Source organism: Heterocephalus glaber, unplaced genomic scaffold (assembly GCF_053883595.1).
Source record: "Heterocephalus glaber isolate CG9 unplaced genomic scaffold, H.glaber_assembly_v1.0 deba00001451, whole genome shotgun sequence".
NCBI lineage: Eukaryota > Metazoa > Chordata > Mammalia > Rodentia > Bathyergidae > Heterocephalus > Heterocephalus glaber.
The window spans coordinates 8,113,142-8,138,041 of NW_028258301.1; the positions used below are offsets into that span (position 1 = coordinate 8,113,142).

A 24,900-nucleotide genomic window follows, 5' to 3' on the forward strand; every position below is an offset into this window, starting at 1 on the left:
ACACCATCAAACTGCTTCCTCATTTGGCATCTTTCCTTATAGACATCATTGCTAAATTACCAGATTATGTATCTCACATTAACGGATTTTTCTCTCTTCCAAATTTTAAATAACTTTCCTGTCAAGTTATAGCAGTGTAGGGAATGATCTGCCAAGGACAGCCAGTTAGCTTGACAAGTCTGGGAATCCTGTTCTTGGCTGTTTTCAAGTCAGATTAATGGTCACACAACATGGATGCTCTGAAAGTGAGTCTAGGGCTGTTCCAAGGGTTCGAAGCAGCTCTTCACAACAGAAATAAATAACTACATATCTATCGACAAGCCATAGTCTCTGAGGGCAGCTGGAGAAAAGGACAAACATAATATACTGGGGACCAGGGGAAGAATCTTTCTCCCCAAAAATAACTCCCCCTAGGATTCACTTTCCATTTTTACTTCCTAGATCACCTCATTATGTTAAATGAGTTTCATAAATTAGTAATCTGGCGACAGCACCGGACACTATAACAGAACAGTGAATTACTCAAAGCTGCTTATTCATTTGAAAACTTCATTATACTGAAAATAAATCAACAATATTTTTCCAGATCACATCTCTTTTACTCCACTTTTGTGGGTGTTGGTCTCTGTGGGAGAGGAGGGGCGATTTTTTTCTCCCTCCCCCATTAACAACCTGTATAGATGAGGCTTCAGCAGACCACAGTCATTATGAAAATCTATAGTTAATACACTCCCAATGTCAAAATGTCATGGGTTTAAACACAGAACCCAAAATAAGAAAACTAACTGTCCCTCTTAATTAAAAAAATATGGATTGTAAGATAATCAGCTTGATGGAGCATTTGGGTGACTGTAAAGAACTGGGCAAAGGGAAAGTAAGTAACTGTTACTTTTCTGCCTCTATGCTGATTTTTTTTAATTTAGCACTTCGTGCAAATCCAGATTAAAATAACTCCAGCTATTGATCCGAGCAGTGGAATTGACATTAATTTTAGTTCACTTCTCACTTTGCAAAGGGATCAATAGGAAGTAATAACAGCTGACATCCCCGCTGAAAGGAGGAGAAAGAAGGGCTGAAGACAGAAATCGAAAAGCAACCAAATAAATCATCAGCTACTTTTCCACGGCATCAGACAAACTCTAAACAGATTGCAAAAAGTCTTTGTTGAATTAACTAAACAAGGAGGAGGGATCAATCCACGAAGCTAAATAAATTGTCTGGCAGGCAGTGAGGTTGGTCAGTGGGACCAACAAATATTGAGTTTTAAAAATTTCAAATTCTTGACGTGATGGGTTTGGTTCATTTCTGTACGTGTGGGAGTTTGTTCCTTAAATCACAAGCCGACCCTGGTTTAAAGTGATTACAAAAACGCCAGCTAACTGAATAATTAGTGAGATTACTAATTGCGTGGTTACACATGCCACAACCAAGACAAATGAAAAGAAGAAGCCGGCGTTTGGGACGTGAAAATGTCTAAGGCTGGGCAGATGCGCAGCGCTCTGCGCTCTCCGGAGCGAACTAGCCACTTTCGCACTGAAAAACTGAAAGCTAGACAGAAAGTCCAAGAGAGTAGGCTGTCTCCCACCCAGGCCCCGGGCCAGGGCTTCCAGACCCACACACGGATCGGCCCAGGAAAAAGCTAGGTGGCTGCTGCTGCTGTTGGGAGCCAAACCTACTTGCAAATGACTACCACAAAGCGAACTGCAAAGGGCTCTTTCCCTGAGCCGAGCTCAGGGCGCCTACCAAACTGCGACTTTGCTGGCAATTAAAACACACACACAACACTCCTCTGCTTATAACAACAGGTGACATTTTTGTGGTCTCTGAACCGTTTCCAAAAGCCAGGACTTAAAAATAATAGAACAAATTAAACGATATTTTTCCTCTGCATAAAAAAACTTTTAAAAAATTAACAGGCAACTTAAAAAGCAAAGAACAATGGGAAATGAGGCCAGGGTAGTGGCGGATTGTGAATAACGCAGGAAAGATTTTTTTTTTTAAGTTCACAGACTTCTTCGTTTGAACAGAATTCCCCGCACACCAAATGCCCAGGGGGTATCTGGAAAAACCGCCCTAACAGAAATTTTATCACCATATGTGAGAACTCAGGGAGCACAAGGCTAACAGGGTTCCCCGGCTATGGCCGACGCCTGCGGTTCAGACCTGGCTGAGTATGGGTCCCACTTTTGGACCCGGACCGGACCCTGGTTGGCCCACAGGCGCGAAACCGAGAAAGACTGGCGGGTCCCGGAGAGCGGGGCCGCAGGAATCCTCACTGAGGAGCGAGTGCAGAATTAAGCCAGGAAGAGCCTCCACCCGGAAAAAACCAAAAACCAAACAAACAAAAAACAACTCTTAGGGAAAACGGGGGGACGGAGAAGTGAAGACGAAACCTACGTCAACTTGGGGCCTTCGTGGCACCGAGCCCACCACTCCTTGGCCTGACCTCTCGGCTCTCAGTTGCCTTTTGCAGAGAGTACTTTAGGTCCCCACAACCTCCGCACGAAAGAATCTGCTTTAACTTTGGCGAACCACGGCACTGGTCCGAGAAGAATCGACAAGCGCAAGCGCGAGGGGCCCGGGTCCAGACCGCGCTGGGCCTCTGGGCAGGGGCTCGGAGCAGCCTACCTTCGACCAAAATCCAAGGACCTGGAGCACCTGAACAGCCCCGCCCCGCGGGTCGCCCGGGTCCCGCCGTCCCGCGCCACCGCTTCAGTGGGCAGCCGCGGGCACCTCCACTCCGCTTTCCTGCACACGCGGCTCGGCGCGCCCCGGACCCTCCGGTTCTCGGGCAGAGGGCGAGGCGTGCGGAAGGGAGGGCTCCGCTGCCGCCGCCACACCCCGCGCGTCAAGCAGAACAGGTGTGCGTTCCCGCTTGCTCCGCGCCCGGCCCCGGCCCAGTCGGTCTACGGCAGCGCGCCGCGCCCTATCCTCCACCTTCCCCCGCCTCGCCCCAGAGCGCAGCGAGCGAACTCACGCCACTTTTGCCGGGTCTCGGCGGGCCAGGAGGGAGCCAAACGGAAGACGCCCTCAGCGCTTTTCCTCGACGCTCTTTCTGTCTTTCCCCCTTTGCACCTCTTCGTTTGGCGGGGATAGCCGGGAAGACCGAAAGAGGAGGAGGCCACGCGAGGCGCGGGGCCCTTTGCCCGCTCCGTCCCCCACCCCCAAGTCCTGCTCGCTGCTTCCCCACTGCCCGCCCTTTTTCCTCTTTATTTTTCCTTTCTCTCTTCATTGCCCCTCAAGCCGAGTCCAGAGCGGAGGCGAGAGGCAAGACGTAACTGCTGGGCATCGTGGGGAGGGAGCGCTGGTGTCTTCCCTCTCAGCTGTCCCCAGGGCAGGGAGGTGGCGCAGGCGAAAGACAACAGGACACCCTGCCTCCCAGGCAGGGCTGCGCCCATCCTGTCCACCCTGGCCCTACGCACCCACCCGGACGACGCGCACCCGGCTCGGGGCCGGGGTAGAGCAGCAGCCAGGACCCTTGAAAGCAGCCGGTTCTTAAAGGGGAGCGAGAGATCATCCCCTGCCTCTGGGCAGCCGGGGACCCCGCTATCTCCAGGCTCCCCCTTGCCCTTGCCGGCCGGGGTCACTGGGGCCTCGAGCTCTCGCAGGGGTTCCTGGAATAGGGGACGACCCCGGCATCCCCTCGGATGGCCTCACCACCGTGGGCGGCCTTGCCCGAGGGGCCACAAGGAAGCTCTCCGCCCAAGTTTGTTGTGCCCTGGAAGAAAAGGCTTTCTCTCACAAAGCACAAAGGCGAAACGCCCAGGCCGAGCCCTGAAAAGCCCCGAGTTGGGGGGGCGGGGGGCGACCGGAGGCTCCAGAGCGCGGTGGCAGGGCCCGACTCCGGGCGGAGAAGGTCGCTCGGCCTCGGCTGGCCAGCGCAGCGGCAGTGGCCGCAGGACTGCAGCGACCGGAGTGCTCGCTGAAAAGTTTTGTTCTCAAGTCGGAAGGAGAGAAATTGTTATTCAGTTTAATGCAGGTCTAAGATTTTTTTTAAATGATAATAATACAAAAAGAGCAAGGTGCCTGGGTCGACACGGTCGTCCCCTCGCCTAGCTCTTTAAAACTGTTGAGAGGAACCCCCCCCCCCCCCAATCCCGGGAGACCGCACAAGCGGGGCTGCTCTAAGGCCAGGCCGGCCCAACCCAGCGGAGCCGAGAGTTTACCGGCTGCATTTGGAATGGTCCACCTCGGTACCAGCACCTGCCCTCTTCCTGCCTGCAGATTACTCCCACTCCACCCCCTTCCATCCACACCGTTCACACCCGCTGCCCATAGGAAAAAGTAAGCTGAGCCTCCGGGGGCCTAAAGGCTCCCAAGCCTCTCCTCAGGAACCCCACCGGGCCGGCAGTGCGTCGTGCGGGGCAGCCTGGGTAGTTTCTCAAAGGATCGCCCCTTCCCTATCCCCACCGCCTCCGGCTCCCCACCGGGTACCACCCAGCCCCAGCCCCTCTGGAAATCACCGCAGGATACACGGGAGCTGGCAAGGGGGCAGGCTCGCGATCGACCCAAAGTGGGAGTGGGGCTCATTAGAAGATGCAGAAAAGAAGTCCTGTTCGCGTCTCTCGGCTGTCCCCTCACCCTCCCTACTTGTCCAATTCCCGCGCCTGGTCCCTCCCCCTTGCACCCCCCAAATAAAACACATTAAGGAAAACTCAAGACGGAAAGTTTGAGCGAGGCAGCGCATGGAGCGCGCCGGGCACCGACGCCGGGAGGCTCTGTCGCGAGGTCTGAGACGCGCCAGTGCAGGTCTCAGCCCTTGCCCCGTCGCGGGGGAGCCGCCCGAATCCTAGGAGACGGACCCAGAAAGTTAGCCGGGTTCCCTAGGAACCCAGCCGTCCTCGCACCCACCCCTCCTGTGTGGGCAGACACATCTACACCCCTTTCTGGTCTCCATACTTGCCGTGGAAATTCCTGGGGAGAACGTTCGCACTTTTCAGGGCGCGGAGAGAAGAAGGCGGAGAGTGCAGTGCATGGAAAGTCCCGGGTGCGCAGAGCCGGCGGAGGCAGCGGCGGCGGCGGCGGCGGCAGCGGCAGGCGGCTGGCCCCGGGTGTGTGCTCGCGAGCTGCCTGGGATTGCATGTACAGATCAAGAGACTCGGTTGGTCTGAGAGAAGGAGCGGTGCTGCCTCTCAGCGCTGGCTCTAATCAGTGAATGAGCCTCCACTCTCCCAGGGACTCGGAGGCGCACACACACGCGCGCGCGCACACACACATACATACACGCACACATTCTCTCACACTCACACACATACAGGCACTCTGAGCACTGAATACATTAGGGCACTAAGGGACTCTGGGAAATGGAGTCCAGACCCAGGGCACTCTTGGAGAACAGACCTGCTGGCCTTCAAGGAAGGACTCCAAAAGTCCTGGGGTCGCCAGACCCCGCGGAAACTACTGAGAGTGTTTGCTTTTGTTTACAAGTCTCCTCCTCGACCCCGCCCCTCGCCCTAGGGTTTTGGTGCTCTTCAGTCTTTCTTGAATCAAAAGTGACCAAGAGTAAATGGGAAGATCTTTAATAAGACTGATATTCAGAGATGCTGGCCCCAAATCCTGGCTCCCTCCTTAACTCTCCCTTTTTCCCCCGAAAGATCTTAACTGCTGTTTCTCTTGGAATGCTTCTCTGGATCTTTGCCTATAAGAATAAAATAACAAATGATTATACATTAAACAATAACTTTTAGAGGGAGTGGAGAGGGCCTAGTTTATCTTTCAGATTGAAAGAAAATGTTTCCATTGTTTTATTGATGTCTGTATTATAATTCTTTCTCTTCAAATCATTTAAATCATAAAGTACAGCAAGATAAGGGGAATGGATAGAAAAGTAACATTTCTGAGAGCCTTCTAGGAGCCAGGTTATGGAACTAAATGTCTTTACATGATCTTGTTTAATCCTTAGATTAATTCTGGAGATAATATTATCACTACTTTATAAAAGACGAAATGGAGGATGAAAGTATTTGGAATTTGCCCATGGGGACATGGTTAACAAATTTAGGATGGCAAGTAGTTCTACCTCTGAAAGCAAAGCACAACCAGTATATGTCCTGGTTTAAGTCATTCTTTTGTAGCTCAGTTTCTGAAGCCTCCGATTTCCCTTAGGTGGGGGAAAAAGTTTCCTCCCCCAACCCAAGGAGTACATAGTGATAATCCACCTTGCAAAGAACCACCTTACAAATGGTCTAAAATAGAATGAGACCCAAAGTTTCATTCTAAGATATTTCCTCATCCTTTTTCTTATGCTTAATATCAGAGTAACATCTAAATATCATGTGTGCTTAAGTATATGTATGTTGTTTATATTTCAGTTTTTTAATTAACAACTCTTTAAATAAATGGTTGAGTCATGTAGAGTTCTATGATTATGACTACTTCTGCCTCTGTAATTCACAGGATTAGGGTTGTTTGTTCAGGAACCTCTAAGTCTTTATCCATGTTTAGTCATTTACTCATACACTGGCATTTATTACGTTAGGCACTATTCTTTTCACTAGGAATTGTCTTTTCCTGCTGGATTTTAAACTGTATGTGGGTAAGGACTATGTTTGTTTTATTCAACCTTAACTCTTCAGTACTTAACAATGTCAATCTCTTAGATGAATAAATAAAATGAGGCTATAAAATGAACAAGCAAAATCCTGTCCCTATAGAGCTCAACAACCAGTAGAAGAGACAAAGAAAGAGTTAGAAATCAATTTGATGACTTATAATTAGGGTGACCATGTAATTTATTAGGCCTCACTAAGACAAGTTTGATCATAAAAGGGGCACTATTACTAATTATGCTGGGATGACAGGTGTGAATAGGGAGCATCCTGGGGCAAGTAGGTTGAATGGTCACCCTGGGTACCGAAGGTGTTTCATTCATTCATTTAATAAGCATTTATTGAGCATACTCATATGATGTGTTAAAAGAACCACAAGCCACTTGATTTCCTTAGAAATTGAGTATGAGGCATTGAGCATCAAGAAATAGAAAAAGCAGGCCAAATCACAAAGTCATCAAATTGATTTCTAACTCTTTCTTTGTCTCCTCTACTGGTTGTTGAGCTCTTTAGGGACAGGATTTTGCTTGTTCATTTTATAGCCTCATTTTATTTATTCATCTAAGAGATTAACATTGTTAAGTACTGAAGAGTTAAGGTAGCTAAGTGGACTTTATTCTGAGATGATGAGGTGTTTTTTAGGGTTGTGACATGGTGGAATTTCTATTTTAGAACAAGTGCTGGTTTCTGGGTGGTCAGGGCAGAGGTAAGATGAGAGACTAATTTAAAAGTCTGTTACAGGTAACTCAGTTAAATAGTAGAACCTGAATCAAGGTACTGACTGGAGCAGTTGGAATGGAAAGGAAGGGACACATTATAGTGACATTTAAAAGGTAGTAGAATCAACTAGATTTAGTTACTTTACTGTGATAGATAAAGGCAAAAGAAAGATCTTATATAAATCCTAAACATGATTTTATTTTATATAGCAAAAGATGTTGTCTGTACTTTAATGGTCATCAGTATGAAAGGTTTCTTCATAAATCCAGTGCACATTATCACAGGTAGACAATATAGGAAAGAAATCTTACGTTGATCTTCAGGCCAGAGATTTGTGTGTGTGTGTGTGTGTGTGTGTGTGTGTGTGTATGTGTGTGTGTGTGTGATCAAATGCAGGATTTTATATTTGCCAGGCAGGCTCCGTGCCACGGAGCAACATCCCCAGGCCTGAGCCAGACATTTTTAACCACTACCATATGCAGTGGTCTTCACTAGACTCAAATACTTAAAAATTAGAAAAAATAATCACTGTCTACAGAAACAATTTAATGAACAAAATTCTTTTTTGGCATTACTGAGGATTGAACCTAGAGCCTTCACACTGAGCTACATTCCCAGCCCTTTTAAAAACTTTACAATTTTTAGGGGCCGGGGATTTAGCTCAGTGGTTTCGCTGCTTGCTGTGCAAGCACAAGGACCCAAGTTCGATCCCCGGTACCAAAAAAAAAACTTTACAATTTTGAGATAGGGTCTCACTAAGTCATTAAATTGCCCAGGTTAGCCTGAAACTCATGGTCCTCCTGCCTCACCCTCACAGATTACTGGGATTACAGGTATCTGCCACTATGCCTGGTTTACATGAAAAAATAAAATGCAAAATCCTCACAAAATCATAGCAAAATTATATAATGCACAACTGAGTATGTAATACCTCACTAGTTCACAGGTCACATGTCCAGCAACCTCAGCTATCCAAAACACAATGAAGCAGGAAATAAGCAAAAAGACTCCCAGAATAGCCAAAATAAACATTATAAAACTCCTGCACAAAAGTTAACACATTTTACTCCTAGGAGAATTCCACAAGCCTTCACTCAGAGCAGATTTACTCTTTCTTAGGTACAATTCTAATAAGCTTGATTATTTGGCTTTCCCATTTACAGCTGATTAAGATTGTCAAATTAAAAGGGGGCAGCTATTAAAAAGAATGAGATAGACTTAGATTTACTGACATGGAAGGATGCCTATTATATACTGTCAAGTGGGAAGAAAAGCAAGTCAGAGAACAGTAGGTATAACATGATTTGATGTTTGTATATACACATGTATACACACATCGACAAAAGGCGGCCTGCAGAAATATGCTTTAAATTGTTAATAATGGTTATGCCTAGAGAATGTGAGTGTGGATGTCAGCGAGTGTGTGGGAGGGGGGACAGGAATGAAGGGAAGATTTTGACATTTTACTTCATTTCTGTTTGTTTCCAGTAAACCTATGTAAGTTTTATAATTTTAATATCCCTTACAAAGTTTTTAAGAGGAGCAAAGTGTAGTGTTAGATCAAGCACACGAACAGTAGGAAATGGTGACTAAACTGTAGAAGCAAGCATGAGAACACGAAAGCCAGAAGAGAATGGGGTTATTTGGTGTGGAGGCAAAAAGCTCTACCCATCAGGAGCTATAAAGAATGTCACAAATTACAACCCAGCATAACCATAATGCTTTCAGGGATAAGTCACCAGGAAACACATTATGCTTAGTATATTCTACTTATGAGAGCAAGCGATCATGTAAAATCTAATAAATAAAACAAAACAACAAATTCCCATCAAAATAATGATTCTGATACTTTAGGAAGTAAACTTCAGTTGTCTGAAAAATACACATTTGTCAGACACATCAGTCCCCGAGGATGAGAAGTAAAAGAGATGTTACTTTATATAAGAGCAGAAGTGATAGAGAGTAAGAAATAGTCCACAAATTCAACATTTGACATTTATTGAGTGTCTACCAAGCACTAGTCACTGAGAATACAAAGATAAATTTTAAAATAGTCCCTGGCCTAGAAGAGCTTACAGTCTAGCCCCAGAGAGGGATGAGCATTGCTAATCATGGAAATTGTGAGTAAGGGGTGGCAGAAGCACAAAAGAGGAAGGAGATAACTGCCCAGCTATTAGGAAAGCAGGCATTGACATAAGAGAGTGTTCAGAAACTAACCTTCATGTGCATCAACATGTATGCGTTAGACATGGCCATTGTATGGGATGACGCTTAAATTGGGCTTTGAAGGTTAAGAAGAGTTTACCAAAGGATAGAAAAGAGCAGAGCACTCCAGAAGAACAGCAGATGCAAAGGTGCAGAGACATGAATTTTCCTGGCACATTTTGAATAGAACATCTCAGAATTTTCCACCAGAGAGGGATGATGGTGGGTGGTAGTGTCTAAGCCATTTCAGACTTGCCACTAGCTTGAAATTTATGTCTCTTGTTTTAGTTTGAAAGATGAATGGAAGTGTTGCCTTCAACTCCACAACTATGCTGCTGTAAAACCATGTTTTAAATTATTTATCATCTCATAGGATTAGTATTTCAGAAAGATGAGCCACCTTCACGCAGTACTTTCTCATATCCTGTGTATAATACTAACTAGTCCTGGGGCACGTCTTCCTAATTTGAAAAACAAAGGCATAGAAGATACAAGGGTAGGCTGGAAAAGTAGGTTGATGGATTGTGATGGGTCTTACTTGTCTCAGTAAGGAACTTCCAATGTCCAGCTCACTCCTGTTCATATTTCAAGACTCTACTTAGGCAAGATCTCTTCCAGGAAACCACCCTACCCAGCAGCCTTGACTTCTTCTCGACCCTATTAGCAGAGCAGCCAGTGACTGATCTATCTACTTATCACATGGCATTAGAATGTTGGATTAAGCTCTCAGGCTCCTCTACTAGACTGATTCTAAAAAGCAGAATTCTGGCTTAGTTGTTTTGTATGAAACAAGCTTAATACTATAGGTACTAGTATTTATGGAAATGAATTGATTTAAATAAGAGGACAAATTCAAAAGCATTACCTGGTTTAGACTCTAAGCTTCCTGAAGGAAGGGACTGTTTGCTTATCACTACATCCCAAAGACTTAATACTCATCTGAAATCTCACCACAGGTTATGTTAAATTTGCAAAATGGATGAACGAGCAGCCAGTAAATATCCTCAAGACAAAAATGATCTGATCTGATCAGGATTTAGAAAAAATAACTTTAGACCAGAGAGGGCAAAGACTGGAGACAAAGAAACTAGGAGAAAATATTATAAAAGAAACACGGGACATATGGGTAAGAGAGCACCTTATCTTCGTGTTTTTCTAATTGGCTAATTTGATCAGGTATCTATATTTATTTTACAAAGCTGATCTTTTAGGATTTCCTGACAGAGGATATTCAGTTACCATGTTCAGGAAGCCTTCCTTGACCCCAGCCCCCACCAGGCTGCTGCCTTGTGTGCATCAGGAGGTCATTGAGGGCAGTGGCTCCGTCTCTCTCATTTTGGTATCTCCAATGTCTTGGACATGCCTGCTCAATAAATGTTTGCTGAATGAATGAACACATAAATTGATCTATTAGTATACTGTACTCAAGCTCTGACCAAGACACAGAGGACCTAATGGTCCCTGGTGTGCAGGTTTCTGGATACAGGAAACAGAACAAACAAAGCAAGACCAGATCTGGAGATACACCTATTCCACAGGTAACACAGGGTAAATTTCTCCCTCTGACCCCTCCATCCTCATTCTGAAGAATAACTTTCATTGAGTGAAAATCAATAAAAGTCATTTTAAGGGAAGTAGGTTTAGAAAAAGCTCTGAAGTAGGAGAAAGGAGGAGGGGAACTTCAAGTTCATCCAATTTGAACTTTTTTTTTATCAGAACTTGTAAGCTCAAAAAATACCTTTAACAAAATAAAAAGTCTGTTTTTTCACACTTTCTTTCAAAAGGAATCCCTCTTACACACAAACCCACAGTCTTTTTGAGATTTCCAGTTTTATAACCTAACAAGAAAAAATAAATTCACCAGAGAAATAATAAATCCTCCTTTTTTTGGTACTAGCCAGAAACTTACTCCAGCAGTAGCAGACAGCTCTGAGACTTTTTACTAATATGAATACTGATATCAGCTATCCAGCAATCTAGCAACAAATATTATGTACTATGAACAAGGCATTAGAAAGAAGCTGTAAAAGATGCCCAACCTACCCCCTCCCAAAAAGGCACAAGGTGAACTTCCTATCCTCTAGGAAGCTGGTGGGCTTGTGATGCTAACTTATAATCAAAAGAAAGATTAAATAAGACCCAACTCAATTATAGTGCAGATAAAATGTATCCAGTGAGTAACAAACTATTGAATTTCAAAGGCCAGAGAGACCATCATGGTTTCAGATGCCCCAATTGTTTTGGTACAAGGTGAGACTAAAATAAGGCATTTAAGAAGATAAGGTTTCAATACTGGAAGACGGAAAGTATCTCAAGAATAATGCTCACAGCATGTCAGGCAACAGTTTACTCAAGGATGGCAGCATGAAGAGCATTTGCAATTGCAAGAGATATTAAAATTTGAGATGGATATGCAGAATTGTAGTTAAGAACAAGAATTAGGTGTAGATTTGAATGCTGTTTCTACTACTTATCAGCTGAGTAACTTTAACACATTTATCTTCCCTGAAACTCAGTTTTTATAACCTTGAAGTGGAACAATATTAATACACCTACTTCATAACATTGATATGAGGATTAAATGAAAGTTACTCTCTACAGTTCTTGGCAAACAATAAGTATTCCATAAGTGATGGTTCTATGCTGTCCCTTCTGATTGAAAACTGTGGCTTGAAACTTCTAGAGATTGAGAAAAGAATTTTATTTAGTAAGTGTAGAATAGAACAGACACATATAGAACAGATACCAGCCTTTCTGCTTTTAGTCTATCCAACAAAGCATTGATTTCCCTGCTGATTTCTATTTGGAGGAAGACTTTGGCATCTCCTTTGTTTGTAGTTGAATCATCCTTCTCTGAATCTCACTTACTTTCACTATCATTCTTGAGCTTCTTCTGGATAACAGAATGGTTCCTTGGAAAAATAGAATCTGTGCAGATTTCAGATTGTGTTACTTTCATTTACTAAATCATTGATTCAATAAATTCTTACTGAGCACCTATGTTAGAAGTATTAAAAGCCATCAAGTGGAAACTACTTCAACTTCCCACCCCCTACGTGTACTTGTTCCTCTTTTTCTTGTTTTCTCCTGCTGCAGAGAAGGAAGAAGTCTTCTACCTAGAAGAAACTGAATCCTCCAACTGGGATTTGGAGCCCTGGCCTTATTTAGGGCCTTTGCACTCATCCTGTTCCAGTTTCTGACTTCTTCCTTTTAAATGATTCTTTTCTTGTACTCAGGATTTAAACATAATCAAGTATCTCTCAGAAAAGAAAATAAAAGGAAGTAATTTCATAGTCCTTTATCCATACCCCTCATTAGCTCTCTTTCTTCCCAGTCAAACTTGTGGAAAATACTGCTTTCACACACCCAATGGCTTAAGACAGAAATCTGAAAAGCATCCTTGACCATCCATCTTCACCACTTACGACAAATCAATTATTAATTTCATCATACTCTCTAGGTATTCTTTCTCCATTTCTACCAATATCATCTCTTATTTTTTAAAATAAATTTTATTTTATTTTATCCCATTCCCTCTCAAGTCCCCTTCCCTCCTTATGTACAAAAACTGTTTGCTTTTTTTTTTGTACTGGGAATCAAACTCGGGTCCTTGCACTTGCAAGCAGGAGGCAGAACCACTGAGCTAAATCTCTGGCCCTCCATTTTTTAATGTTCACTTTTGTTCTTGTCCCTTCCTTCCTTTCTCCGTCCCCCCTCCCTTATTCCCCTTTCCATTTGAATATTTTCTTCCCATTTCCCAATATCTATTATACATTATAGTCCTTATTTCCACATTTAGTTTCTCACACTAGAGAAAACAATGCAACAACCCCCTTTTAAAAAGAGCCTGTATCACTCTCAGTGTTTAACTTATGGATGTCCACTGACCTTGGGATAAAATCTTAAATCTTCATGTGGTCTACAAGGTCTTCTATGTTCTTACTCCTACTTGCATTTCCAGCTTCATTTAATGTCCCTCTCCCTGCTTCTCTCTTCTCTCTAGCCATGTGATCTCTTCTCAGTGTCTCAGTATATCTCTCTCCCGCCTCACTCTCTTAGCTTCTGTCAATCTCTCCCATCACCCAGCTACTCCTATGCATCGCTTTGGGTTTCATTTATCAGTTTTGGAATAGGAAGCAGAACTGATTGTTCCCCATTTATATGTTCACACAGTGCCCTATTCTTTCCTCATTTTTATTCTTTCTGATTTCCATAATAGTCTATAAACTCCAAGAGGACAGGAACCATGCCTATCTTGCTAATCAATGCATTTCTGATGCATATCATAGTGTGTAGCAAATAGTATATATTTTAAATTATTTCATACAACCAGCTACAGACCAAGTTTATCTTTATTTCTGTAAAGGCTTCCTTGAACTATGCAAGCAGATTCAACAACTTCCATCTTCACATCACCGCTATATCCAAGACTCTACTTCTATTTTTGTATTTAATATACTGTATTGTGATTATTTATCTGTATGTTTAACTTCCCTTCTAAATTTGAGCTTCTTGCATATAAGAACTGTATCTTATTTATTTATTTTTTAATTCCTAGCACATTGCCTGGTGTCTGGCACAATGCTCATGCTCAGTAATGGTTTATAGAACAGAACTGACCAACTCTGCCGACTGACCAGGTATGGGACCTGAGGGAATATGGAAAGTCATAGATAAGCTCTGACATGTGGCCTAGCCTTTGACAAAAATGAAAAGTTGCTAAAGGAGGTGGTTTAGAAAGTAAATATATGCAATTCTAAGCATAAATACTGATAGTAGTACTGATACAGGAAAGAATTTATGTCTGTGAAGCAATGAGTTCTTAAAAAGGGAACCATGAAAGTAATTCCCATTGCAAGAAGCAATAGGATTCATTCTAATTTGCTTAAAATAGTCCCAATTTATACCATTGTCCTAACATAAAAATTAATGATGCTTGCTTCGTTACACTCTCAAAAGTGCCCAGATACGTTACCTGCTCAGAAGATCACATGAAGTTGAAAGATTTGAGTGTTTGAGGGCAAAAATATTTAGGAAAAGTGCATGGCAAGGTAATAAGGTGGTGATTTCAAATTGAAGGGATATGCTAAACTGAATGATATTATATGAAGAGCTAGCTATGAAATAAAGTAGATATTCTGCTAGCCACTTGTAAGTGATGTCACTAAATTCTCACCAAGACCCCCGATATGTAGGCTTTTTCATCCATATTTTACAAATACAATAATTGAAGCTCAAGTCAAGTAACCTGCTCAGAGAGTTAGCATCCAAGCATGGTGGTGCACACCTATTGTTCCAGCACTTGGGAGGCTGAAACAAGAAGATTGCCATGAGTTCAAGGCCAGCCTGGGCTACATAGGAGTTCAAGGCCAGCTTGAACTACCTAGCAAGACCTTGTCTCAAAAAAACAAAACAAAACAAAAAAAGTTAGCTTAGCTAAGAAAGTCAAACTAATATGAATGAATTGAAAAAAGAACTGAGAAGGGAGGTCACTGAGAGGTCTTTTCTCTGGTACTTGCAAGCATTTTGAGTGAGAAAGCAACATAAGGTACCCATGTGACACATTTCCCACGATAGAGGGAAGCTACCACTATCAAGATCCTTCACTGTAGCTTGTACAGTTAGTGCCCACTATTTTCTGCAGCAATGAACTTTGTTGTGAGGCCACCCCTCTTTCTGAAGAAAGAAACAATTTCAGGAAATAGCTTCAGAAAAATGGAAAACAGATATTTCCAAAGCAAGACACATTTGGCTTTAAAACATGTTTATAGTAGGGAACAAGCAAATATGCAGGAGCAAAAAGAAGTCAATGTTGGACATAATGCATGTCAGATAAAATATCATTGCCAGCTGGGTATGGTGGTGCATGCCTATAATTCCAGCACTCAGGAGGCCGAGGCAGAAGGATCATTGCAAGTTCAAGGCCTGCCTGTGTTACATAGTAAGCTGAAGGCCAGCTTTAACTATACAGCGAGACCTTGTCTAAATATATATATATGTATATATATAATTGTCATAAAAAAAACAAGCAGGAAAGGGATAACCTAAGGAAAACACCTAAATCTATATGCAGAAGTGAAAATTACTCCAAAAGTTGAATCAAAGCAAAGCAGAAGAGTAACATGATAAGATAATGTGCAGAAAGAGCCAGGTAAGACACGGGCATATAAACATTTTGTAGGAATGATTTAAAGTTTCTAAGTTGGAAAATGGGTTGACTCTTGTCATGATTCCTTCAAAGTGAGTGCAAATTGCATTTTAGCAGTAAATATCCCTCAATCTTTCCCAAGAGCTAAATAAGGTCTCTTTACTATGCAATAATAGTAGTCTCACTTTTTACTGCCTCCCTCATTGAACGAGGCCTAATAAGCAATTATACTTCAGCTCCACTGCATCTTTCCCTCCCTTTCTTCTGAAGATCAGAGAGAGACCAACACAGCAGCACATATGCAGTTAGAATTTCACTTCATGACAACCAGTTTTAAGAAGTATTTTGCAAAAATGGTCCATATTTAAAAATGCATTTGGTATGTTTATCTTTCCATTGAACAACATAGCCTGGTAAAAGGTATAAGTCTGTAAACAAGAAATGAAGAGGGCCAGGGATTTACCTCAGTGGTTCCACCGCCTGCCTCATAAGTGCAAGGCCCTGACTTCGATCCCCGGTACCAAAAAAAAAGACATTGACTAGTTGTGGAACTTAGGTAAATCATATCCTTTATTATTCTAATAGGGTTTTTTTGTAGTGTTGGGGTTCAAACCCAGGCCCTTGTGTATGGTAGGCAAGCACTCTGGAGCTACATTTCCAGATCTCTGATAGTCATTTTTTCTTACCTCTATTGCAAGAGTTTTTTTGGTGAAAAGTTCTGCATGAAAGTGAGGTAGGTATTATTAAGGCTGGGTTTTTAAATATTAACTCTATAATTGAATCATAATAGTAGGCAAATAATAGAAATTTTCTTACTCCTTTCCACTTTTAAAAAATAATAATCTAATATCTTATTGAATAAAGATTTATGAAGCTTAATAGTTTGTAGAAATGGGCCAGGGATTTAGCTCAGTGGTTTCACCGCCTGCTGCACAAGCGCAAGGACCCGAGTTTGATCCCCCATACCAAACCAAACCAAACAAAAAAAGAATTTGTAGAAGTGTTAGAGGTCAAGTTAAAGTGTATTTAAGTAATAATTCAAATTATATGACCTCTTGTTAGTTTCCATGTTAATCAATATATAAACAAACATTTGTTTACTATGTGTCAAAAATTATATTAGGCTGTGTAAGAGAATAAAACAAAGTACTATATTCTGTCAAATTAAAGTTATTCTTTTTTTATTGCTTAAATTCTTTTATTGGTACATTTTAGTTATATAGTACATTTACATTTATCATTGGGTGCTTGTACCTGTACATGATGTATCTTGGTTCTTATTTTTTCCCCATTACCTGTGCTCCCTTCACCCCTCCACCCTTCCCTATTTTAAAGGTATTCTGGACTGTAAAAGCATCCCAAATTGTAGAGCTACTAAAATGTGGGAAAACATACATCTTAGATTTGATTATACGTAGGTAAAAGAATAGAGTTTCCACACTAAGAAAATAATGAAAGTACCATAAAAAGTACCAAGTGCATATTAGAGACAAAAATGTTTTAGAAATTCAATGGAACAAGAAGTTTATAAGGAGCTGAGAGTGGTGAGGAAAATGCATTGGGAATGATACTGGCCTTATTTATTTATTTATTTTTATTTTTTGGTACCGAGGATCGAACTCAGGTCCTTGCGCTTGCACAGCAGGTGGTGAAACCACTGAGCTAAATCCCCGGCCTTGGCCTTATTCATTTTGTCAGTGCTTTTTCTATTGATTCTATAAGATGTTGGCAAGAAAAGCATGAATTAAAAAGCTTTATACTAAAAAAAAAAAAAAAAAAGCTTTATACTTTATTTCCTTAAATGTGACAACTTTTTATTTTATTATGACTACTGAATTCTATCATTATACCAAAATTAAATCATTTTTATATTGAAATTTAGCCTAAAATCACTTAAAAATTAAACCAATATATAATGTAGTAAAATAAGAATGAAATCTGGGGCGAATCACCTAACCATTCAAATTTTAAATCTTGAACAGCAAAGGAAACAACCAACAGAGTGAAAAGACAACCCAAAGAATGGGGAAAATTTTTGCCAGCTATTCTTCAAAGGACAAATATCTAGAATATAAAGAGAACTCAAAAATACTGGACCCCATAATTAAATGACCCAATATAAAAATGGACAAATGAAATGAATATATTCTTCTCAGAAGAAGTACAAATAGACAATAAATACATGAAAAAATATTCAGCACCTCTGGCCATTTGAGAAATGCAAATTAAAAGAATACTGAAATTTCATCTTACTCCAGAATGAATGGGTATCCTCAAGAAATCAAATCATAACAAATGCTGGCAAGGCTGTAGGGGGAAAAATGAACCCTCCGTCATTGTTGGTGAGAGTGTAAAGTTGTATAACCACTATGGAAATCAGTGTGGGGTCTTCTCAAAAGACGAAAAATAGAAATTACATTTGACCTTCCCCTTCTAAGTATCTTCCTGAAGAAGTTAAAGATATTATATTTCAGTAATACATGCATCATGTTTATGGCAGCACAACTTACAATAGGTAAATCTTGCTGGGGATGGTGGTGCACATCTGTAATCCCAGCACTCAGGAGGCCGAGGAAGGAGGATTGACTCAAATTTGAGGACAGCCTGGGGCTACATAGTGAATTCAAGGCCAGCCTGGACTACATAGTGAGACTGTCTCAAAAAACAAACAAACAAACAAATGCTAAATCTTGGAAGTGTCCTGTATGTCCATCAATAGATAAATACTTCTTCTTTTTTTTTTTTTGGTACCGGGGATCGAACTTGGGTCCTTGCACTTGCGCAGCAGGCAGATGAAACCACTGAGCTAAATCCCCGGCCCCATCAATAGATAAATAGATAAAGAAAATGTAATATTTATACACAGTGGAGTACTATTCTGACATAACGGATAAATTTGAATCATTAATAGGAAAATGGATGCACTTTGAGTTAAGTAATATTAAGTGAAATAAATTAGACATACAGCTTAAATGTGTCATGGTTTCTCTTATATGAGAAACCCAAAATAGAAATATAGAGCAAACCAAAAGATAGGCAGTAGAAAATAACGAGATAGGCCTTCAGCATATGGGAAGACAACCATGACATGGAAGGGGAGGGAGAGAAGGGAAATAAGATAAAGCATGGGGGAGAGATTGTGATGTGTTATGTACATGTACCAAGTCCCTACAAGGAATGTGATCATTGTGTACTACAAATATGTACAAAAATACACACACAAACACACTCACACACACACATATGTGAAGGGGTCCAAGAGATGGAAGGGAAGGAAGGGAGAGAAAGGGAATAAAAAGAATTAAGATGTGTCATGTGCATATACTAACTCCCCACGATGAATGCAATCATTATGTACCAAAAAGATGTACCAATTAAAAAAAACAGTTTGGGTTTAGGGGAAAATATAAAGAAGTTTAAATATTTTAAGTTTGCAAAAACAAGTAAAAATATTTTGAGATTAAGAGTTTAGGGCTTCCCGGTCACCTTTCCACCACTCCCGGCCCAGAAGAAGGGCTTCTAGGCCGCTGTTCCACTGCTCCCAGCACAGAGGAGGTAAGTCATGAGGGTGCCAACAGCACCTCCTCCCCCATCAAAATGAGAAGACATGTAAACAAGTCTCAAAACCAGACTTCCAGATCACCTACAGCAACCCCAAAGGGAAAGGAGATGGAACACTCTCATATTCAACCACCTGGACTCCCTGAACTGGCAACAAAAGAGGATCTGGAAAAAATGAAATCAGAAATACTTTCTCAGATAACAGCAGAGATCGTGCCCATAGTGTAAGACATGATTAATAAATCTAGAGAGGACACAGATAAAAAAAAATAGAGGAGCTGAGGAACATGATGGAATCCCAACATAGGAAACAAATGGAATCCATAAAACAGATACAAACAGATTTCCAGAAGATTAGAAACTCCACTGAAAGTCTACACAGCAGAATGAGCCAATGTGAGGACAGAATTTCAGATATAGAAGATAAGATTGCAACTAGTGACCAGGAAAAGAAAACTTGCTTCAAAATTGTAAGGGACCACGAGAAATCACTCCAGCAGCTACTAGACAATGCAAAGAAGAATAACATAAGACTGATTGGAGTCAACATTTTGTTGACTCCAATCCTTAATAAGATACTGGCAAATAGAATGCAGAAGATCATCAAGAAGATCATATACCCTGGCCAAGTGGGATTCATCCCAGGGATGCAGGGATGGTTTAACATATGCAAATCAATAAATGTCATACACTATATCAATAGAGCCAAGGAAAAAAAACATATGATTATCTCCATAGATGCAGAAAAAGCATTTGAGAAAATCCAACATGCATTTATGATAAAAACCCTACAAAAAATTGGAATAGACAGTCTTTACCTCAATCTGATAAAAGCCATCTATGAAAAACCAACAGCCAATATCATACTAAATGGTCAAAAACTGAAATCTTTCACACTAAAATCAAGAACAAGACAAGGACGTCCACTATCACCACTCTTGGAAACATTAGCCATGACAATTAGACAAGAGAAAGAAATAAAAGGAATAAAGACAGGAAATGAAGAAGTCAAATTGTCATTATTTGCAGATGACATGATACTCTATATAGAAGACCCCAAGAACTCCACCAAAAGTCTTCTAGACTTAATAACCAAATTCAGTTAAGGGCTGGGGATTTAGCTCAGTGGTTCTGGTGCCTGCCTCACAAGCACAAGGTCCTGAGTTTGATCCCCGGTACTAAAAATAATAAAATAAAATAAAGAATGATAAGGTGACCACCACCCTGTCCTGACTGCTCAGCTTAAATAATAGAAATAGCAGGACAACAGAGCACATGTAGGCCCCTTTGCAGTTACTTCCTGGGGCCGGGAATTTAGCTCAGTGGTTTCACCACCTGCTGCACAAGTGCAAGGACCTGAGTTCAATCCCTGGTACCTAAAAAAAAAAAAAAAAATTCAGTAGAGTAGCTGGATAAAAGGTCAACATACAAAAACCAATGGCTTTCCTCTACATGAACAATAGACTCACTGAGACAGAAATAGGGCAAACAATTCCTTTCACAATAGCATCCAAAAAACTGAAATACCTAGGGATCAACCTAACAAAAGAAATCAAAGACCTCTTCTCTGAAAACTATAGCACTCTGAAAAGAGAGATTGAAGATGATAATAGAAAATGGAAAGACATCCCCTGCTCCTGGGTAGGAAGGATCAATATAGTGAAAATGGCCATACTTCCAAAATTGCTATATAGATTCAATACAATCCCAATTGAAATTCCAGCAGCACACTTCACGGACCTTGAGAAAATAATCCAAATATTCATTTGGAATAAGAAGAGACCCAGAATAGCAAAGCAATTCTAAGTAACAGAGACATGGCAGGGGGTATCACAACCCCCAACTTGAAACTATACTACAAAGCTACTGTGATAAAAACAGCATGGTTACTGGCAAAGAAACAGACCTGAGGACCAGTGGAACAGATTTGAAGATGCTGAAACAACTCCAGACACACTCAGTCATCTCATCTTTGATAAAGGAGCCAAACACCCTCACTGGAGGAAAGATAGCCTCTTTAATAAATGGTGCTGTAAAAATTGGGTTTCAACTTGCCAAAGATTAAGACTAGAACTATATCTCTCACCATGCACTAAACTAAAATTGAAATGGATTAAGGATCTAAATATTAAAATAGAAATGCTGAATCGCCTGGAACAGAAGTCAGATAGAATTCTTGAAGATATTGGTGTAGGAAAAGATTTTATGAACAAAACCTCAGTTGCCCATGAACTAGCACAAACAATCAACAAGTGGGATATCTTCTTATTAAAAGCTTCTGCACAGCAAGAGAAACCACCAACAGTGTGAAGAGACAACCCACAATGTGGGAAAAATTTTTCACCTGCTGTTCCTCAAAGGTCTACTAACTCGAATCTATAAAGAAATTTAAAAAATCAGATCTCCCAAATTTAAAGACCCAATCCAAAAATGGGCACCTGAAATGAACCTACATTTCTCAGACAAAGAAGTAGAAATAACAAATAAACATATGAAAAAGTGTCCAACATCACTGGTCATTCGAGAGATGCAAATGAAAACAACGCTGAGATTCCACCTCACCCCAGAAAGAATGGCTGCTATCATGAAATCAACCAATAACAAATGCTGGTGGGGCTGTAGGGAAAGAGGAACCCTGCTCCACTGCTGGTGGGAGTGTAGACTGGTGCAAGCACTGTGGAAATCACTATGGAGATACCTCAAAGAACTAGGAGTGGAAGTCCCATTTGACCCAGTTATTCCCCTGCTGGGTTTTTTCCTCAAAGAATCATACCACAGTGATATATGTGTACTCATGTTCATAGCAGCACAATTTGTAATAGGTAAAACTTGGAAGCAGCCCAAATGCCCATCAACTGGAGACTGGATAAAGAAAATGTGTTTTTTAAAAATAAAATGGAGTACTACTCAGCCATAAAAAATGAGAAATTAGAGACATTTATTGCTAAATGGATGCACATTGAGGCAATACTCTTAAGTGAAATAAACAGGACACACATGTGTAAATACTGAATAGCTTCTCTAGTGTGAGAAACTGAAAGTGTAAATAAGGACTAAATAGTATAATAGATAATGTGAAATAGGAAGAAAAGGGGAAAAGGGGAAGGGGAAGTGGGAGGGATAGGGGAAAGGAAAGAAGGGAATGGAATTAATATGAGCAAATGAAAAAATGGAAGCAAAGTCTTTGTACATAGGGAGGGATGGAGGGGTTGAAGGGAGGGCAAGGGAATGGGGAAAAATAAGAACCAAGAGAGATTATGTAAAGGTGCAAATTTCCAATGATGAATGTCATCGTATTGTATACCTAAATTGTACCAATAAAATAAAATTAAAAAAACTGACCATATTGTAGAATGGATCTATGACCTATGGTGGTAGAGTCTACATAGAATTATAATTCATAATATTCTAGAAAAAAAACTTTTTAAGTTTTTGGCTATTCAATACAGTCCTTGTGATTCTGAATGTGTCGGTGGTATTGTACTGTGTTTGGGACCATCAGTGGAGCCTACAATTCAAAACTCAGATATTATCTTTGCAGAAAATATTTGCCAATGTTTCAGTGGTATCCAAAGAGGTCACATTGTAATTGCAAAGGTCCAAGTGATCCAAAATCAAACATTTGTAAAAAGAGAATGTAGGAAAAAAAAAAAGAGTTTAGGCATTATTCCTGTACTTGGAGAATGAAATTTAAAGTTGTATTACAATGAAAATAGAAAGTTTTATACTATATCTATACCTGTACAGCTAGGCTCAAGATTCCTGGGCCACTCTTAAGGCCCTCCTTCCACACATACCCCATCCCAAACTACAAATACCAAGACTTCTATCTAACCCCTTATTAAACAAGACACAAGCGGATCCTTAGCCTAATCTAATCTAATCTAACCTAACAATCTATTTAGGGCCCTGTTCATCCCTCTCCTTGAAGAACACGGAACTGCATGCTTCTCTGCTTCCTGTGACTGTCCTCTGGTGTCTCCTGTGACAAACTATAACTCCACATGAAATGTTTGAAGGAGTTTCAGAACCACAGTTGACTTTCCTTAAATGTTTCTCTCCACTGATTTCCAAGGGCCATCTAGAACTAAACCCACCAAGCTTCATTCCTATTTTCGTAGGTGAAAGCCCAGAATATAATAAGAACTTTCTTCTTTTCTGTATTTGCCCTCTATGGAATCGTCACTCCTAATATACAGTACTCCATAATTCCTTAAACCTAATCTAGTTCCTCTCTTCCTTCCCTGGCAAAACCTTCCATTTGCCCTTTGGAATTCTAACTCCTTTTATGCCCTTCCTTGAACATTTCCTAAGTGTTAGCTCCACTTCCTGCCTAATGTAAACTCGGATCTGTCCATCCCATTTACCCCGAAGCTCCCTCGAGGGAAGTTGGGTCACCTTCTCACTAATCTACACAGTGTCAGGAGCTGGGAATCCTTCCAGAGCTACTTAGAGCTCACTGCTTCCTCATCCTTTTGTGAAAAACTCTGCTGCCCTCTCCCTGATTGGTCACTGCACTCTCCCTCCATTTGCTCCTTGTGACTCAACAGAAGACAATGGCATTTTGGCTTACTATCTCTTATACCTCAAGTCCTGCCATCATCCTAAATTACTTCAGAGTCTGCATGAAAGACCTACTACATCTCCCATGTTCTCTCACAGTGCTACACAACCCGAGTCACTCTGAGGATCTTGTCATTATGACCTAAATTCTTCTACCTTCTCTGCTTCTAAAGTCACTAACTCAAATAGTTCTCTTTCTAACCTCAATCCCCTAAATTTCTTGTGTGTTAAGCTTATCTGACTTCAAATATTCTTCCTTTTCATTTGAATGTTATTTTCTTGACCCATTCATTTTCTATTACTCCTTTCCTGTCTTCATATCCCTATTTATCTAGCTTGCAGTCCATTGTCCATCATTTAATTTACTCTGTTAGAATTACTCTGAGCTTTCTTCTTGAATATATCTTTTTCATTTTCTAAAACAACACATTCCTCCAGTTCCTCTTATTTCTCTGGCAGCCTTTTTGCAAACATTCTTGCTGACTCCTCCCTCCTCTTCTACTAAACCTTTAAATATTGGTTTTTAGGGATCTGTCCTAAGAGCTCTCTTTTTTCATTCAATAGTCTTTCCTCAAGTGATCTCAACTCTTCCCATGGCTTTAATTACTATCAGTATACAAATGCTCCTCAAAGGTATACTTTGTTGTTGGAGTTCCAAGTGGATATAACTATCTAACTCCTTACCTTACTGACATTTTCAAATGTTTATCTCCAAGGTACCTTTGATTCAGCATGTTTAAAAGTAAACTCATTACTTACCCATTAACTCTGTCTTCCAGAAATCTGAAACATCTTTGACATTTCCCTTTCTCATATCTCCTCATTTATAAATAAACACAGGCCTGTTAATTCTGTCTCCAAACTGTTTCTCAATTTTTTTTTTAATCTTTCTCTACTTCTACTACCACCTCCCTGGTCCAAATCATTATCATCTTCATTCAGGAAGTTTCATTCACCTTCCTAGTCTAAGTTGTTAACATTTTTCATTCCACCCAATACCTACCATGAGTCATGAACTGTAAGGTGCTAGAATATAGTGTTTCAAAGAAGTCACTTGCCTCAATCACTTTAACAACCATTCTTGCTGCAACCATTCTTTTCCTCACTGTGCCAGCTAATTTTATATTTTAGCCTGGCTTGGCCTGAAGGATGCTC

The 24,900-nt window shown here is 41.0% G+C and overlaps 1 protein-coding gene across 5 annotated transcripts in view; it reads right to left on the reverse strand.

Annotated features, from left to right (window-relative positions):
* Rnf220 (ring finger protein 220) overlaps nucleotides 1-5,255 on the reverse strand; it is a 230,567-nt gene extending 225,312 nt beyond the window's left edge. The window contains exon 1 of one of the 5 annotated variants that reach the window (XM_021250730.2): nucleotides 4,904-5,255. The gene's annotated coding sequence lies outside the window, so the exon portion shown is untranslated. Of the gene's footprint in view, nucleotides 1-2,628; nucleotides 2,896-2,977; nucleotides 3,327-4,903 lie in introns of those variants that run through there. The other 4 variants (XM_021250728.2, XM_087214767.1, XM_087214766.1 and 1 more) reach the window with 4 other exon arrangements.
* Between the last annotated feature and the right edge of the window lie 19,645 nt (nucleotides 5,256-24,900).